The following is a 19,673-nucleotide window of genomic DNA, read 5'->3' as shown; positions in this document are numbered from 1 at the left end:
TATATCCTCTTTTTGTCCATTGCTTGTATGCTCCCACAATTTTAACATAAAAAACTAATTGGGCTTCCTTTTAGTAACTTCAACGTACCTGTGGAGATGACATTTATATTTTTAAATATGTGACAGCCTTGAGGAGACAGGCTTTTGCAATAAATAGAAATATATATATATTAATAATAATATATATTATTTTTATTTTTTTCAATATTCTGAACCTTGTTCAAGAAAGTACACCAACAACCGTAGAAAAAAACGAAATACTATAATTTTTAAGACAAGGCTGTTGTCGTTGTTTCTACACCCATTACCTGCCAGTTGGAGGTGTGAAGAGCTCAAAATCGTTGGAGGAATTTCTCAGCTTGTTTATTTTTGGTCTACCAACATTCAAATGAGAATCTCTTTATCAACTGTTGGCTGATTTCAAAGTGTGACACATCAGAAAACATAGAATATCTCTACTTTCCTACTTTCATAATCGATCAAAAATTAAAAAGTGACCCCAATCGACATGTGCCTGAAACCACTCTAGCCTTTCACATATTCTGGTTCATAGTTCATACTACTCATGCTCATGGAATATAGAATGTTCAGCATCACATTTCATTTTGAAATGTTTCAGAGTTAAAGGATCTATTATAACTCTACTTACTCTGCACTTCCACCAGCCAGTCCCTCCACTGGCCTACTGCTACCTCCTCCAGCTGCCTCCTGCTGCTCCCAGCAGGCGAGTACTTCACCCTGAATAGGCCGATGAGGGTGGCTGCTGTGAGGGCCGGCACTCCCCCACAGAACATGCCCTCTAGAACACCGAAGTGTGACTGGATGGCATGCCGGACCCCGAGTGTCTCCAGTCCCTCCATCAGTCTGTTAATAACAAAAGTGGTTATCATCAGTAAGATCAAATACATTTGTAACGTGAAGTTCTGTTGGGTGATCGAGTGGAGTGCTGATCAACCTAGACTGCATTGAAAGGTCTTACTGGTTCAGGCAAGCCTCTACTCGTCCCTCCACGTGGACGCGGAGGGCCGCCTGAACCTGCTCGTCCCTGTCCTCCAGGGTGTTCACCACCCCCAGCGCTCCGAGGGAGGCCAGGGATGAGCATGCATCCATCATGGCCTGCCTGGCGTTCTCCACCGTGTCTGCCTCCAGAATCTAAAAGTTGAGCATTATTTAGAAACAATAGTTAATGTAGACATAAATATTAAATACATTTCACAAGCATTCTAATTAATTAAAATATATCATGTGTTGATTAGTAATGTGAATTGTATTGTCTTTTACACATCAAATGGAGTAGTACTCCTTATTTATTGACAATAAAGCTGTTCTGATTATGAATCATTGTGAATATTCAGTCATTTATCACATGTTCTGTGACTCAAGTTGTTTTTTCCTGTAATTAATCTAAATGTGGTGCAGTAGTACATTTGTAATAGTGCAGTGTATTCATCAGTAATTTATTAATTAATTTTGGATGCAAAATGCCAACAAATGGTTCCAATGTTGTCAGTTATTAGCCATCAACAAAGACACAAAACAAAATATATTTTTTTTCTAAACTTACAGCCTCCAGCTGCCCCCGCAACTCGCTGTCGTGGACCTCCTTAATGTCCACAGGGGGGGTTGGCAGCCCTGCCAGCTGCCTGTAGAGACGGCTGGACAAGACTCGTGGTCCCACGCCCCCGTGGACCAGGCTCACTGACAGGATGGCGCCAAGGGATTTATAGCCTCCCCTGTTCAATCCTGTACAAGTTGCCATTAGAGAAATCAATCATTAAAACTTTAAAATGCAAAATATTTCAAACACACCCACAATCGACATCTAGCTCCTGCTCATTTATACACATACCCCTGGCATCAAGAGCGAGGCTCTTTTCTTCCTCCGGCCCTTCAAAAAAACCGGGAGTTCAGGACTGCTTTTATTAGAAGCCGGTGGAACTCCCTCCCAGGTCCTCCGCCGTCCACCGCCCCCTCCACTCCCTCTTCCGCATCAGCAAAGCAGATGTCCATTCTCCGGGCTGGAGAAAAGCCACGCCTTGCAAAAGCCCTCCGGGCACTCTCGAGGACATTCGCCCGCACCACGTTTATCAAGTTTGAAACCGGTGTGGGCAAATCAAAGTTGACCCCCGACCTCAAACTCTCCAAAACCCCCTGCAAGTCAAGGCTGCAAAACAGACCTGCAGTATTACAATCAAATTGTATTGCAAATACTTTGAAATTAAATATTTTTGATTGTCGAACATTAAATAACGATGGTACAATTTTTTGAAATTAAATACATTATAACAGTAAGAGTGACAACCTCCAAGGAAGACTAGATCAATACAGATAAAGGCATAGTCAGCAATCATCCAATGATTTTGCAGAGGGTAAAGCACTTGCATGTTAATTCTAATCTCCAACATTGGTAAAATCCAAGGCCCCGGTGTGTCCCCGGCTTCCTTATAGTAATATTAGAATAGCTATGGATGCTAATTGAAACTGATCTTTATTATCAACTGATCTTTATTTTAGAAGGCAAGTGTATTAAGAAAATATTCTTCTCCAGAAAGGACCAGGAGGTCACCTACAGTATAAGAACTATATAAGAAACTATAAAGTTAAGAGGACAAGACCCTTTTTGGTACATACCGAGTTTCACCTGCTTGCTCAGGAGCCTGGTTGTGTAGAGGCGCTGGGGGGAAGTCAATGGCCTGCTCCTCTGCATCAGAAAAGTCTGGGACCCACCCGTCTGCATCAGGAGAGTTGGGGAGGTCAGGGGAGTTGGGGGGGTCAGGGGAGTTGGGGAGGTCAGGGGAGTTGGGGGGGTCAGGGGAGGGGTCAGGGGAGTTGGGGAGGTCAGGGGAGTTGGGGAGGTCAGGGGAGTTGGGGGGGGTCAGGGGAGGGGTCAGGGGAGTTGGGGGGGTCAGGGGAGGGGTCAGGGGAGTTGGGGAGGTCAGGGGAGTTGGGGGGGTCAGGGGAGGGGTCAGGGGAGTTGGGGGGGTCAGTGGAATTTAGGGGACTCTCCTCTGGCCCAGGGGAAGGGGTAGCCTCAGAGTCCTATAGGAAATGACAGGAAGATAAAAAAAAAATCATAAAAGATCAATTTTAGTATGCTGCCGTAACCTGTACAGAACACATCTTTTTGACAGGTTTTATTCATATTAATTTATATTATGTATTAAAGCTGACAATGAGTTTATTTTAAATTTAATGTATCATAAAATAAAGAACTAATAAATTGCAAACTGCTACTCCACATCACCAGTTTTACTTCCCATGATCAACAACTCATAAACATGGATTTGACTGGGAGCATTGGCGTTTACATAAACCAGCCAACTGCCTAGGCTAGTACACTGCCTCACTGATGAAGTAACTTCCAACCTCATGCTTGGGTGCTTACTCTAACCAAGTAAAAGTATGTAGCCAAATACATATGTCAGCTTACCAAATGGATGGGAGGAGGCTGTGAGGAGGGGTAGAGGCTGGGAGGAGGAGTAGAGGCTGCGGGGAGGCTGGGAGGAGTGCTGTGCAGACATTTGGGCAGACACACAAAAAAGTAGTTTAAATGTACAAACATAGGATTACATAGGCTGTATTACAATTATGTTTTTTTGGTGGGCAGGATTCAGAATATCAACTCACATTGTCAACTAGGTAACCATGAACATGGTAATTTTCCAACTCATTAAGGTAGTTGTACATACAAATAGTCAGACACAAAAAAACTGTATTCTCACTGTGATGCATCATATTGGACTAGAAACTCTGAACACATTACGGACTTACCTGTTCTGCATGGCCCTCCACGTCACTGTCAGAGTCCTATTGTTTGCAACACAAAATATTCGTATAGACACAGACGGCAAAAAGGTCATTCAAAGCAGCATGTAATCTATTCCAGATTCATCAGCATCTGTGTCATCTATTCCTTTGGAAGACAAATGTAGTGAGAGACATGGACTATTCACAAACAGAAGACATGAAAACAGACATCTCATTACTGTGTGGACAGGGTTGACATCTCATTACTGTGTGGACAGGGTTGACATCTCATTACTGTGTGGACAGGGTTGACAAGTGGAACTCACCGATTCATTGTCTGAATCCTCATCACTCTCCTATTTTTGTAACAAAGGAATAATAATATTAAGACAGAAACGACATCTCGTGTTTACTTGGCTTCACATTCACAATTAAGATTTAAACTCACCAGATCCTCGCCCAGTGTTGGCTTTAATGGCCGCTGTTGAAGTTGTTGAAGTTTTAGTTAAGAGTTTTGGCATTAAATAAGTGACAACAAAGCTATGCTGAATCTGTACATTAAGATTACTTACACTTGGCTTTATGTACAAGCCAGCCCTCCGCAACACCTTCATTATGGCAGCTGGTGATGTCTGCTGGAGCTGTGCGAGCATTTTAAATTGATTTGCTGGACACAACTCAAAGTGTATACCCTCGAGTTTCGGGTATATGCGCCTCAGAAACTCCTTAAACTCTTCACCAGTCAGAGAGGAGGGCACCTGTATGTCTTTCAAATCATCTTCTAAAAAAGGGGGCAAAAATAGATGACTAGCTGTCAACAATAATGATGCGATAACATGCATTAGCAAAATAGGCACCCAGCGCATTACAGACCAAGGCGCTGTGTAACCCTCTACAGGGCACTCACATCCACACGTCTCATTAGGGATTTACTCAATGACCTGATCTTGTTGGATCTAGAACACCGCACAGCTCGCAGTGGTAAAATGCTGCTGGAACTCAAGTCTCCTTGATATTTAATGTGGGTGTCTTGAAGGTGGAATTCTCTTATTGCACCATTCAAAATGTAGGGCTATATTCCCGTGCAGAGGCTAAAGACTAAGTCGTAAAATTGATGCTAGATTGGATCATCCGGAGGGGGGGTTGTGAAACATGTATTGGAGTCCCCGCCCCCTCCTCCCTCCGGACGATCCAATATAGCATCAACTTTAGGACTTAGCCCTTAGAACCGGCACAAATAGAGATCTCTGAGTATTTATAGTGACAACATTGAGTAAAAATTGTAATTACTTTAGAAAACAAACTGTTGAAAATAATACTTATAGGTTGCAGTATTCTTACCCATCTGGGGTATGAACACGGGCCTTGAAGGCAGGTCATTCGAATTATCACAGTCGATCGAACATTGTGTTGATGGCTGCCATGAAAGGACAAATAGAAGTAAAGGACATACAGAATATTTTGTAAGGCCCTTTCACAGTCAAAGGTTAAGAAAAACAGTTTAGCTCCAAATGTTTTCTTCCACCAGTTGATTTTTTCTTACTTACACTGAGGGGTCAGGATCTGCCGCCGTTCTAAAGAGAAAGCATAGTATTGATACAGGTAAAAATATGATTGAACAAGGATCTGTGCAATGAATACTTTTTTGATAGTTGCATTCTACCACATCTTTCAGAAATACAGAGACAACTAGAAATCCCGCTTTGCAGATGTGTGCCTCCGTCATCAGGTTGCCTACATCCTCTGTCTAAACTCAACATAGCTGTAGGAGTTGAGATATCGGGTTCACCAGGCACAAAACACCTTTTCAGGGACACCTTTGGACACCAAAATGTAATAAGTTCATACTAAAGTCAAACTGGACATTTTTGCCAAATACCGTCTAGCCGCTCAAGAAGTTGTTAGGGTTGAGGATGGGATAGGTAGGACCCAATGTGCAGACAGCAGTCCGGTAGCACAGGTTTAACGTTTAATTATGAACTCAGGAACATGGGGAGCAACACCAAACATTTGACAATGGACCGACAGAACAAAGGAAACAGGAGGGTATATATACACAGGGAGAACAATAGGTTTGCCACAAGACATAACGAGACACAGGTGCTGACAATCACCCAGACAAGGACATGAGGGATTCCAAATCCAGACACCAACACAAGGACAGAGGGAACTAGGGCACAAGGGAAGAGAACAGGGAACAAGGCTGGGAATGGGACCGGGCAGGACACTAAGGGGAAACTAGAAGTTCCGTACACACAACCCGAATCCATGATGCCTATAAAGCTTACCCGCTCTGACACTCCACCACATGCTCCCTGAGTAGATGGACAGGCATTTCTAATCCGCATCTAATGCAGATTTGATTGACACCTTCGTCCTAATGAGTTAAAGAAAATGATAGTCAAAAATTCATAGTAGTTAAAGTATTTTAAACACAATTTAGCCGATATTATTTATTCAATTTAACTTACATTACTCTGGGCGAATATGTCTGCCTGAAGGGGGACTATGTAGGCTATGGACTTATTTAAAGCCTGCCTCAGGTAGGCCACTGTGTAGCCCCCCTCAGGAATTGGAACGTCCTCCAACCTCCTGCCTCTGCTGCCCTTTGTGATTCGGAAGCCACCTGCATTTCTTAAGGCTGGGAAGGCTTCAAATATAGCCTCCTGCACCTCAATGGCCTTTGCATTCGGGAGGAATATAACTTTTTTCCAGCCTAGCCCGGACTGCTCAAGATCGATCTTCTCTAGTGGTGTGGGCTGGAACTGAGTAGTTACATACCCACAACAAAAGAAAGGGTGCTCCCAGAAGCTGTTTTCACTCCTGGAGCCTTGACCTCTGGACCTGGCGGAAGGGCTGAATAGCCTTGCCAAAGTATTTTGTCTGGGATACATTAGGGAAGACAAGACAGGGGTTTGGGCAGGAGGAGTAAGGAGAGAAGGGTCAAACTGGGTGAGGGCGGGGAAGGTAGAAGGATAGGTTGCTGAAGTGCCAGGGTGGGAAGGAAGAGGAGTGGGGTTGACGGGGGTAGGGGAGGAAGAGGAGAGGGGCTGCTGGGGGTTGGGGAGAGAAGAGGAGAGGGGTTGTGGGGGAGGGGAGAGGAGAGGGGTTTCCCGGGGTTAGGGAGGGAAGAGGAGAGGGGTTGGTGGGGGTGGGGTTGTTCTGCTGTCTAAGCAGGGAGATGACGCTCTCGAGCACGGTGGCTACCTGAACCAATTGGCTGTGAATGAAAAAACACCTTTCAAACATGTAAATCAATCGATCAATCATCAATCAGTTTGATAAAAGTAGAGCATCTCCTACAGTTCTGTTGTAGTCTGAATAATTTTAAGAACAAACTTTTTGCACATCTGTACAGGCTGTCAAGTAGTAAAATAGTCTGACTGGAGCAACAACATCATTTTATAGATAAGCCTTGTTAAAAAAAAGATGGGATGGCTAATTTAAGTAATCGGACAAAGTTGACAAATTTGATAATTTCGCTAGGCCTAGCCAACTAATTTGCATATTAACTAACATTACCCACCTAAAAAGCATGTAGCCTATAATAATAATCATTTTGCTCACATTGTGCTGTGACTCGTTAACATAGGCCTACTATTAAATTTGTTAGGCCTTTACAGTAAAAATCTTATCTGATTAAGATGCATGGCATTGAAAACTTTTGTAACAAGTTCTGGGTTCTACACATTATTTCATGGACATTGATTAACCCAGCACCCAAAAGTGTCGATGTGCTATCAATTTTACTTTTATAGGGCTACTGTAGCCTACTATATGCCTTTACAGTACACTACACATAAATAGCATGTAATGAAAATTACACGGCTTACCTTTGATTTGAAGACGCCATGATACAGTACTTCGACTGGAGTTCAGGAGAGGTCTAGTGCACAGACGTGCTTTTTGAGCGCGCAATTGAGAACAACTGTTACCGGACACCAGAGCGCATTGTAATTTGTATTTGGCTGGATTTATTTGAAAGCTAGTGTTAGGTTTTCTGATTGGTTGTCACTGGAAGCATGTGAAATCTGTCTAGTGCGAGCTTTTATTGTTTATTAGGCTATTTTAAGCGGCCAAAGCAGCGGTCCATATAGGCTATTAGTAATATTTCAACTATAAATAGCCTACACATAAAAATCAACAGTAGGTTAGGCCCCTACACATTATAAAACGAATATGCAAACTGTAGCATATTTTTAAAGATTCATAACAGTGTGGGTCGAAAAACATTAATAGGCCTATGTGATATGATGCAGATATTGTGCATAGTGCATTTCAGTATTTATTGCGCCTAGTAGAGTAGTCTACCCTACCCTACTAGGCCTACAGCCCTGCGAAAAATGGATAAACATGAATCAATCAATAAACAAACTTAATGACAGCAAATGGCCTAGCCTAAATTTGATTATCGTAGGCCTAGGCTAAAACTATCCTACAAGATCAGTTGACTGATTACATTTTCTCTAATCTCAAATTTTCTCTAATCTCAACATGTCCAAAAGTCTACTTTACAGTGAATGCTGGATGGTCGAGAGATCTTCTCATTGTCTGTATATGACTGGGCTGGGCTTTAGGCCTATTATTTCAAGCGGTCGGAGCAGCGGTCCAGTAGCCTATTTTGTAAAACAATGAAATATAGGTTACCGTCCGACATAGGCCTACGACTGACACCGTCAGTTTAGACAAAAACACAAGTCGCAATAAATACAATAACTAAAAGTGCACCCGAGGTTATAGTAGAAGAATATAAGCCTATAGAAGTCCCAGTATTTGTTTGGTGGCCTACAAGCATTAACGAAGGCCTAATTGTCTCTGGTCCATTTATCATAGGGCCTACATTCAAATATAATACAGCCTTATATATTTAAGGAAATAATAATAATATGCAAAATGTAGGCCTATGACTTTAATTAACCTTATTCATCTCTCAACTGTAATTATTATCTGTTTCCTAGAGCCTATTAAAATATATTATACATAATAGCCTATAGCCTACATGTATTAATATAATTTATAATAGTTTAAGTATTAGTGGGTTGTGGGATGATGCCGATAGGCTATTGTGATATTCAATGCGTTTCTATGAGGTTACGCATGCAGATTTCTTTTCTTTTTTTTTCCAGCCGCGAGGTGAAAAATCTGCACCAAGTGCGCAAGCGGTCCGGGCGGCCGCCTTGCGCACGCGGCTGGTGAGAACGGCGGCATTCATTGGGCAGTAGCTGAGCGATTTTCAAAACCACTTCGTTCTGCTCCAACTGAGCGCTGAGTGCTTGCTAGGAGACGATAGCTTTTCCTTTTATCAATCATCTCAATTTTTGACTTTGGACTTTAGGTCCGAAATGGCGAGAAGAAACTAGGACTTCGCCCCAGCCAGGACTCTTTATAGCCTACCGCTGGGCATACACTGCCAAACGGTGTCAAATATGTCACACATAGCCTACACAGCAAAGTGAGGCTGCACCGCAAAGGCTACAAAGCAAACTCACAGTAAAGTCGCACCTCAACGTGCGAGTATTCATGAGTCTCAAATGTAGTCCTAGACCTGCAATGTTGGGGACCACAGGTGTTTCAAATGAATGATGTAGTGCTACTGCATAGGATTCTATGCAGTAAAGCCAATCAGATAAATTGAAACACGTGTTGGTCACCAACATGACAGGTCTAGGACTACATTTGAAACTCATGAATATATACATATCACTGACCTGAGGGGTGTTCACTACAAACGGGGCAGTAGGCAGTACACAAATCCCAGTTAGGGGCAGCCAAGTCGCCCACAATGAACCTACCCCCCCAAAGCTCCTCTCCTGATAGGCCTAAACTTAAGACAATTTCATAGGCTATATAAATAGTGCAACACAGTACAGAAGTTCAATAACAATACATCAAAAGACAATAATATAATTGAAGTAAGATGAAAACTTAACTCGCCCTGCTGACGAGACCCAGTCATGCTTTCTGCTTGCTTGTAACTAAAATCAATGTAGGGAAATTCCCCATATAATGTGATATGCAAGGTCATGATTAGAGGAAGATACTGTGTAACACTCATGTCCCCATAGGGAGTGTGTGGTATGCAAAGTCATGGTTGATATGGACAGACTTTGTCTAAACTTTTGTTAGGCCGATAGGCCTACCTTGTGTAACTCTTTGTCACAATAGGGCTGATGTATCATTCCAGTATAGATATTAGGCGAGAGGGGGTAGTGAATGAGACACAGATTTGCAGTGAACTAACAATAAGGTTGAAATCATGATGATTCATGTTAAGGATGAAATGCCATATTTTTAGTTATGTTAGAACTCCATATTTAGTATTAGTGGTGATGATTGGTTGAATTTGCTGTATGGTAAATGGGTGGAGACAGGTAGGACTACAGATTAGAATAAAAGTTCTTAAAACATAGAGGGAAGTTGGAATTTTAACGGACAGCCAATCTGATTAAATGGAGTTCCCCAGCACTGCCTCAGGACGCCAGAAAATTGAAGGAGACAGAATTTTTGCCTTTTTAACCGCTGAGCAAGTTTTGGGTTGAGATGCTATGACCTCGATGCCTGCATGGTAGAGGGGTATCAGACCGCCAGCCTGGGCGTCCTGGGGCACGTCTGATACTGGGCACAGCCCTCTGGAACCAGGGAGAGCAGAAGCAGAAGTCTGTTTCCCCTGTGAGCAAAGACATATTACCGAACGGGCCTACCAGGCCCAGGGGCCCAAGAGCTCAGGGGGCCCTTCGCATTTCTTGTTGTATCTGTTGTATGTAAGGGCTTAGTCATTAATGTCAATAACACAGCCCCAAAAATCATGCTGAAAAACTGAAGCCACAAGTCACAAGAAAGAAACCATCATGATACCTTTTAAGTGAGTGTTTATCTATAGAACTTTAGATGGGCTGAGTACTCATGGGCCCTTCAATTATTTTGGGATAAATCCAAAAACCAAGTCCTCCGCACAGAGTTGAGGTCCCTCGAGTCAAAGCCGAGCTGGGTGAAGCTTCTTTTATTGTGAGTTTTCCATAAATTACGTGGGTGGGGGGCCCTTCAAGTGTCTGTGCCCAGGGGCCCATCATTTCATAATCCGTCTATGCCTGTGGGCATGAGGAGCTACTATCTGAAATCATGTTGAGCACTCGAGCAAACTGCATCAGATAGAAGGATGACCCCTGCCACTCATCATGAGACTAGACGCTGTAAGAAAAATGCACAATACCTCTTCTAAGTTACCCATTCCCAAGCATATTATCTCAAGCTTGTAGTAGACAATCATAGCAGCTTATCAAACTACAGTGTGGCTGGTGGAGTCCAAATTAATGGAGTATAAATAAAGTTTGACTTGACTAAGCAAAGTTAAAGATCAGCTTTTACTGTCAGAAATGTTCATGTAATGTGTTCCAGTGATGACAATAATATTTGTTATTTTTTATTATTCATAATAACAACAATAATAATAAATCTTAGGAACACTATATAGGGAAAATCAACACAGCCCTGTACGAATATGATCAGGTCCCACCTGTCTCATCTCTGAGTGAGTATGTTCTGAACTATAACAATGAAAAGTCATAAAATGGAATGCGGTTGCCTTTTATTTCATGCGTTCAACTGCAGTAAATGCAACAAGGTGTAATGTTTCCATCATAGCAGGACCCGGAGAGAGGGCCATGCAGAATTCTGCACCTGAAGTAAATAGCTGCCAATGAGGACAGTAACACAGAACACTGCTGTAATAATAAACATGTTGAGACGTTAATTTGAGATGTTGAGATGTTATTTACATCAAACACGTCCGCTCAGGAGTCCGTTTTGTCCCCTCATCGCATAGTCTCTCTTGCACAACCGTGAACCTGGTTCTGAATCTCTGTGTGTTGTAATTTGTACGAGTGATGAGTGTGTATGTGTATGTCGGCTTTTAACATGTGGAAACTGAATTGCCCCTCGGAGATAAATAAAGTATTCTGTATCTGTATCTGTTTTATGAGAGGAGGGGGAGGAGAGTTCGGAGATGATGATGATGATGCCGATGATGATGATGAGGAGGAGACGGAGGGGGAGGGAGACGGCGCGGAGGCGGGGCTGGATGTCTCATCCCCGCAGGGGGAGCTGGGGGCAGTTCTCATCAGCCTCCTCCATGTGGACGATGGCGGAGATGGTGAAGGAGCGGCGCTTGTAGCAGGCTCAGGTCGTGGACGTAGTTGACCTGCAGGGTGTGTGTGGGACTGGGTCGGGTCCTGGAAGCGGACACGGAAGATGTTCTTGGCTGTGGGGGGAGAGGAAGAGAAGAGTAGACAGGTCAATAAACCAGCCTTAGATTAGGTACAATAAACCTCATCTGATCCGGTCTGTGTTGTGTGCTGTGTGTGTGTGTGTGTGCACGCGCTCTGCTCACCTGTCCGTTCTTGCTGCATAGCTGGCCATGGCAGAGCACGCCTTGGATGATGACGATCTGGACACACACACACACACAGAGGGATGCGGTTATAGACCGCGGCGTGGATTAAGTATTACTGTTAAGGACACAGCCCTGCAGTGTGTGTGTGCGTGTGAGCTCACCGCTTGCTCCAGGCCGGCCGCGTCGGAGGATCTCACGCAGCAACAGTGTGTACTTGACCAGGCGCGAGCGTGGGATGTCCAGGAAGCTCCACAGGTCTGAAGGGCGACTCCAGGCAGACAGTGCTGCTGGCATTTTCCCTGAGGGGAGGGAGGCAGGGGGTCAGACAGTCAGTGGCGCACTGGCTCACTTGGTCAGACAGGGTGACACTGTAGGTAACCTTAGCCATTTCTTAGAGATTGTTGTAATATCTAGTCCCATGAGCTCAATAGTACATTGTGTCACAGGGTAATACAGTCATTGCTATGTAATTTTACCTTAAACGATCATGGCATGTTTCCAGGTGTAGGCCTGTTTCCCTCACAGGATGGTCCAACGCCTTCAGAGTCACTCAGAATACCCATGGCCTGAAATGAACGGTACAGCACTTCAGAAACGTAAATATAGAAATATACTGTACTGTAGTCTAACGTTAGCGTCTAGCCGCGTCTTTGTTTACACAAGCTAAGAGTCAAAAGTCAAGCGACAGATGGACAACAATAAATTAGCCAACGTCAGCTGCCAAACGGATCTCTAAACATGTCATCCAACTAGCTTTAGCTCACAGAAGTTAGGTAGTGAGGTGGTTTGCTAGCTAGTTAGCTAACGCGATGTTTTCACAGCTAACATCCAAGTTCAAATGCAAAGTCTCGCCATGTTACAGTATACACTAACTAGCAAGGATATATAATTAGGATTGTCTGTAGGCTATATTTGTAGTAAGCTGTTTACCTTTTGTTGGGAAGACGGAAATTCGCTTGTTGTGTCCATGGAGGTATAATATATGTTGTGTCCAGCTGGAACGCACGCAGATGACGTCGCACGCAGCGCGGCCGATTACGTCAGTACGTCACGCGCAGCCATCTTGCTAACTAGCTTAGCACACACACACACACACACACACACACACACGCTCAACGCAATTAACGAAACGTGGCACATTCCACACACCGGAGTAAACGAACAAATGAATGAACGTGTGTGTGCGTCTGTGTGTGTGTGTGTGCGTCTAATTTTTCACTAAGTTCCACATAGACGCACTCACACACACACACACACTCACACGCACACCTTATCTTTGCTAAAGATATATGCAAATCCCAGCGATCTGATTGGCTGATTCCCTAACTATGTCTTTGCAAGGATAAGGTGTGCGTGTGAGTGTGTGTGTGTCTGTGTGTGCGTGTGTGCGTCTATAGACGCACACACGCACACACGCACACACACACACACTCACAACATGCCTGCTAAACGTGGCACTTCCCACCCCCCATAACGAACACACACACACACACACGTACATACACACACACACACGTACACACACACACAAACACACACACACACACACAAACACACATGTACATACACACATCCACACGTACATACACACGCACGTACACACACACACACACACATACGTACATACACACACGAACACACACACACACATGCACGTACACACACACACACACCCACACACACACACACACACATGCACACACACACACACACACACACACACACACACACACACACACACACACACACACACCCCGTTGTGGTCCAGAACAGCTGTAAACTATGGAGGAGCCCCCTCCCCAGTCCGTCCTGTCAGATGGAGACTTGTCATCGGAGGCGACCGGGACAACAGCAGGGCGGCCATGTTGGCCCTGCTCCACGGCCCCGCCCCCCACCACTCTCTGTCTCCACGGCGATCCTCCTCCCCCTCCTCAATCCTCAACTGAGAGGAAAGGAGGAGGAGAGGAGAGGAGGAGAGAAGAGGAGGAGGGAGAGGAGAGGAGAGGAGGGAGAGGAGGAGAGGAAAGAGGAGAGGAGGGAGAGGAGAGGAGGAGAGAGTGAAAGGTAAAGAGGAGGAGAGGAGAGGAGGAGAGAAGGTGAGGAGGAGAGGAGAGAAGGTGAGGAGGGAGGGTGAGGGAGGTGGAGAGCTCTGTGCTGTGAGGGAGAGACTCACCAGCAGGGGGAGGTGGAGAGCTCTGTGCTGTGAGGGAGAGACTCACCAGCAGGGGGAGGTGGAGAGCTCTGTGCTGTGAGGGAGAGACTCACCAGCAGGGGGAGGTGGAGAGCTCTGTGCTGTGAGGGAGAGACTCACCAGCAGGGGGAGGTGGAGAGCTCTGTGCTGTGAGGGAGAGACTCACCAGCAGGGGGAGGTGGAGAGCTCTGTGCTGTGAGGGAGAGACTCACCAGCAGGGGGAGGTGGAGAGCTCTGTGCTGTGAGGGAGAGACTCACCAGCAGGGGGAGGTGGAGAGCTCTGTGCTGTGAGGGAGAGACTCACCAGCAGGGGGAGGTGGAGAGCTCTGTGCTGTGAGGGAGAGACTCACCAGCAGGGGGAGGTGGAGAGCTCTGTGCTGTGAGGGAGAGGGAAGAACACACCTAGAGAGACGGCTCAGTCAGGATATGGTGTTCCCCTTAGTTTGTTGGTTTATGAGAGGCCGTCTAGGGCGTTATCACTGAACACTTGATCACACACCACTGAACACTTGATCACACACCACTGAACACTTGATCACACACCACTGAACACTTGCGCACACACCACTGAACACTTGATCACTTGTTTTTATGTTTTGTATTTAGCCTACATTTGAATAGTACCGTTGCTACACCGGCCGGCGGGAAGTCAACTAACAGCACACGACTGCTGCGCCTGAACTGTTCAGTAAATGACCACAGTTCAGAAATGTCTTTGTCAACGTTCGCACACACCGGGAGAAAGAGGAGAGCAGACATCTGGATAAACTTCATATTTGATGCAAAGGAAAACAAAACCATTTGTAAACCGTGTGGGGTGGAAATGACTGGCAAAAATACAACAAACTTAAAGCGACATTTGGAGAACAGTCATCCCGAAATTCACGAGAAGGTAAGCACCCCCCCACCCCCGGCTAACGTTTCTGTATTAGCTAAACCCAAGCTGGTGTGTTTCTGAAATACTTCAAATACAATACAAGCTAAAAGAAACCAGTGTTTCACGTAGGTTTGTGGCGGGGGAGAACTGAAGTGTCTGATCATTGCAACGCTAACGTTAGTGGCTAGCTAATGTTAGGCACAGGTTAGCTAACTTTACACTGTGTAGCAACAAGTGGGGCTATGGTTGTGGCGGCTGGCGGGGGTATCTAGCGTTAGCTAGTCTGGGTAAGCTAGCTAAGCAACTACTGCTGCTGTCTAATGTTATACTGTAGCTAGATGGATAAGACACTAACAGTTAGCTACCTGGCGCCGCCATAGCCCCTCTCCTCCGGTGTGACGTTAGCTAGCCTGTGCCTGATGTTAGCTAGCCTGACTAGCCAACTAGTGCTGACATGATAATGTTATAGCTTGCTATATCAGGCACAAACACAGTTAGCATCAGACTGGGGGAGAGGAATGCTTCATTATGAAACTGTCTGACAGAAGCAGCCACGCTTGTCAGTCTGCCCCAGGGCAGCTGTGGCTACAGATGTATCTTACCACCACCGGTATGACTGTGTCTGAATGAATACTGGACTCTGTAAAGCGCTCTGGGTTTCATGAAGGGCGCTATATGAATCCAACTTGATTGATTGATTGAACTAAGCCTGTTAAATTTCAGTTGTCTAAATGGTAGATTTTGTCGACTAAAATCGTAAGGATATTTAGTCAACTAAAACTAGACTAAAACTAAAACAAGTCAGATGACTAAAATATGACTAAAACTAAATGGCATTTTAGTCAAAAGACTATGACTAAAACAAAATCATAATTTGCTGTCAAAATTAACACTGGTCCCTGCTTCCCACCCTCCCTCTCTCTCCCTCCCCCACTCCCTCACACTCTCCCTACCTCTCTCCCCCCTCCCTCTCTCTCTCACCAACCCGAGAGAGAGAGAGGGAGAGAGAGGGAGAGAGAGAGAGAGAGAGGGAGAGAGAGAGGGAGAGAGAGAGAGAGAGAGGGAGAGAGAGAGAGAGAGGGAGAGAGAGAGAGAGGGAGAGAGAGAGGAGAGAGATAAAGAGAGAGAGATAGGAAGAGAGAGAGAGAGAGAGAGAGAGGGAGAAATGTGCAAACCAATAGGATATTCATTCAACATGTGCAGCCTATCCTACTGAACGGTAGCCTAGAGATTCATGGTCTTTCACTTTTCGGCTACGCGAGGAGTGCACTCACCTTATACTGTATATGAACTATAATTGGTGCTCAGAGAGCACAGAATGAATGCATCTCGTAGCTCTATGCACGTGTGTGCAAGAAAAACATGTTTGGTATTGCTGCATTCCTCAGGTAGAGAGCGTTATACCAGTCACACCATGTCTGTGCTCTTCCCATATTGAGATATGGCTGTTTCAATTCCCCCTATTGACACTGAAAGACAAATGAATGGAGGGGAATAGCCAGCCATGATTGGGTGGCTTGTGGACCCGCCGTGATTCAGATCCGCCCCAAAATTGAATGGGTTGTAAAATGGCCCATGCTACAGCCCTCCACTGAGTCTTATGAGAAGGTGTCTGGTAGTTGTTGTGTAATCCTAGCCCAGAATGGCCGGCCCGGCCGTATTTGGGGGGCTTGTGGACCCGCCCTGTGAATTGGATCCACTCCAGAATTGAATGGGTTGTTAGTTAACCCGTGCCACACCCCTCCACAGTTTCCTGAACATCGGTCTGGTAGTTATTGTGTAATCCTGGTCCAAAAAGTGAACGGTGGTGAATGGCCAGCCATGTTTGGACGACTCAGGAACCCGCCCCTTGATTCGGATCCACTCCAAAATGAAAGTTGTTCTGAGTCGGCCCATGCTACAGCCTTCCACTGAGTTTTGTGAAAACCGGTGCGGTAGTGTTTGCTTAATCCTGCTAACAAACCTGTTCACCCCATCTCACCAGAGAGACGGAAGATGGCTGAGCATCAGGACGGCAAAGGAGAGGTTCCACAACAGCTTCTTCACTGACGTGGTCCACAAGCTCAACAACCAACAGCTTCTTCACTGACGTGGTCCACAAGCTCAACAACCAACAGCTTCTTCACTGACGAGGTCCACAAGCTCAACAACCAACAGCTTCTTCACTGACGAGGTCCACAAGCTCAACAACCAACAGCTTCTTCACTGACCTGGTCCACAAGCTCAACAACCGCCAGCTTCTTCACTGACCTGGTCCACAAGCTCAACAACCAACAGCTTCTTCACTGACCTGGTCCACAAGCTCAACAACCAACAGCTTCTCCACTGACCTGGTCCACAAGCTCAACAACCAACAGCTTCTTCACTGACGAGGTCCACAAGCTCAACAACCAACAGCTTCTTCACTGACGAGGTCCACAAGCTCAACAACCAACAGCTTCTTCACTGACCTGGTCCACAAGCTCAACAACCAACAGCTTCTTCACTGACGAGGTCCACAAGCTCAACAACCAACAGCTTCTTCACTGACGAGGTCCACAAGCTCAACAACCAACAGCTTCTTGACTGACGAGGTCCACAAGCTCAACAACCAACAGCTTCTTTACTGACGAGGTCCACAAGCTCAACAACCAACAGCTTCTTTACTGACGTGGTCCACAAGCTCAACAACCAACAGCTTCTTCACTGACGCGGTCCACAAGCTCAACAACCAACAGCTTCTTCACTGACGAGGTCCACAAGCTCAACAACCAACAGCTTCTTCACTGACGAGGTCCACAAGCTCAACAACCAACAGCTTCTTCACTGACCTGGTCCACAAGCTCAACAACCAACAGCTTCTTCACTGACGAGGTCCACAAGCTCAACAACCAACAGCTTCTCCACTGACGAGGTCCACAAGCTCAACAACCAACAGCTTCTTCACTGACCTGGTCCACAAGCTCAACAACCAACAGCTTCTTCACTGACGAGGTCCACAAGCTCAACAACCAACAGCTTCTTCACTGACCTGGTCCACAAGCTCAACAACCAACAGCTTCTTCACTGACGAGGTCCACAAGCTCAACAACCAACAGCTTCTTCACTGACGAGGTCCACAAGCTCAACAACCAACAGCTGCAGTAGACTGACCCTGAAGACCCCCCTGGACAGACCCCCCCATTACCCATTATCTCCCCCCAGAGACTGGGCTGTTCTCTGCCTGGACAGTTCACCCCCCCCCCCCCCCGTGACTGGGCTGTTCTGACGGACCAGTCTCTCCTTTCCACTGCCCTGCACTTGCTGACATGCCCCCCCCCCCCCCCCCCCGGACCAACAACTGATTTTGAACCCCTGCTCCTTATCTATACAACACACAACCACGGACTCTGCACTACTGTACACTTGAACACTTAGAACGAACACCTGACAACACTCAAACAGTTGAACACTACAATATATGCACAACTGTATACTTGAGCATTATTCAATTACACTGTCTACATCATGGACACAGACATAGTCATTATGATGGGATGGGATAAGTAGATGAGGATGATACTGATAGACTGCTAGACGATGGATAGTATACTAAATTGCCAGTTTGGGAACCTTGAAACGTGTAGCTGAGAACCTTGGACTGAACCTGGAATGAGAACTGATTATCACTGATTAGATACTGTAAGGACAAGCATTTACAAGAATCCTAATGTACCTGTGCTTGTTACACATGGCACAACTTTACATTCTACGAACAAACGAACGCCTGCCACCGAAAACATGACCTCTTGCCCTGCGCTGTCGCTGGGGCGGAGGTAAAAACATGCAGGAGAACAGCTGCTCTTCAGTCAGGTCTCTGACGAGGACTTGCCCTGCGCTGTCCCTGGGGCGGAGGTAAAAACATGCAGGAGAACAGCTGCTCTTCAGTCCGGTCTCTGACCAGGACTTGCCCTGCGCTGTCCCTGGGGCGGAGGTAAAAACATGCAGGAGAACAGCTGCTCTTCAGTCAGGTCTCTGACCAGGACTTGCCCTGCGCTGTCCCTGGGGCGGAGGTAAAAACATGCAGGAGAACAGCTGCTCTTCAGTCCGGTCTCTGACCAGGACTTGGACTGACCACCTGGAATAACGTGAAAACTACCGCGGTGAAAAACAATCAGAGTCCGCTAATCATGAGTTTGTAATTCCAGTCGTGTATTCTGACTGTTATTTCTGACTATTTCGAATCTTGAAGTGTTATTTTTATAATGAACTTGTCCTATATGGTCTATGGATTCTTCCACATTCTCCCACCCTGAGCGTGACGTAAGAGAGAAATGGCCGCCGTGTGAATAACGTCAATAAGTTCATTGATGATCTTATTGAAGTTCATTGGCGAAATGAGGAAACAAATCAACTAAAGAGAACCTGTAGAAGATCTGAGCGTATGTGGCGAAAAACCAAGCTACAGGTCCACCATGATATTCTCAAAGAACATCTCTCTGCCTTTAATA

Source organism: Borostomias antarcticus, assembly GCF_949987555.1.
Source record: "Borostomias antarcticus genome assembly, contig: scaffold_71, whole genome shotgun sequence".
NCBI lineage: Eukaryota > Metazoa > Chordata > Actinopteri > Stomiiformes > Stomiidae > Borostomias > Borostomias antarcticus.
This window is presented reverse-complemented; position numbering follows the sequence as displayed.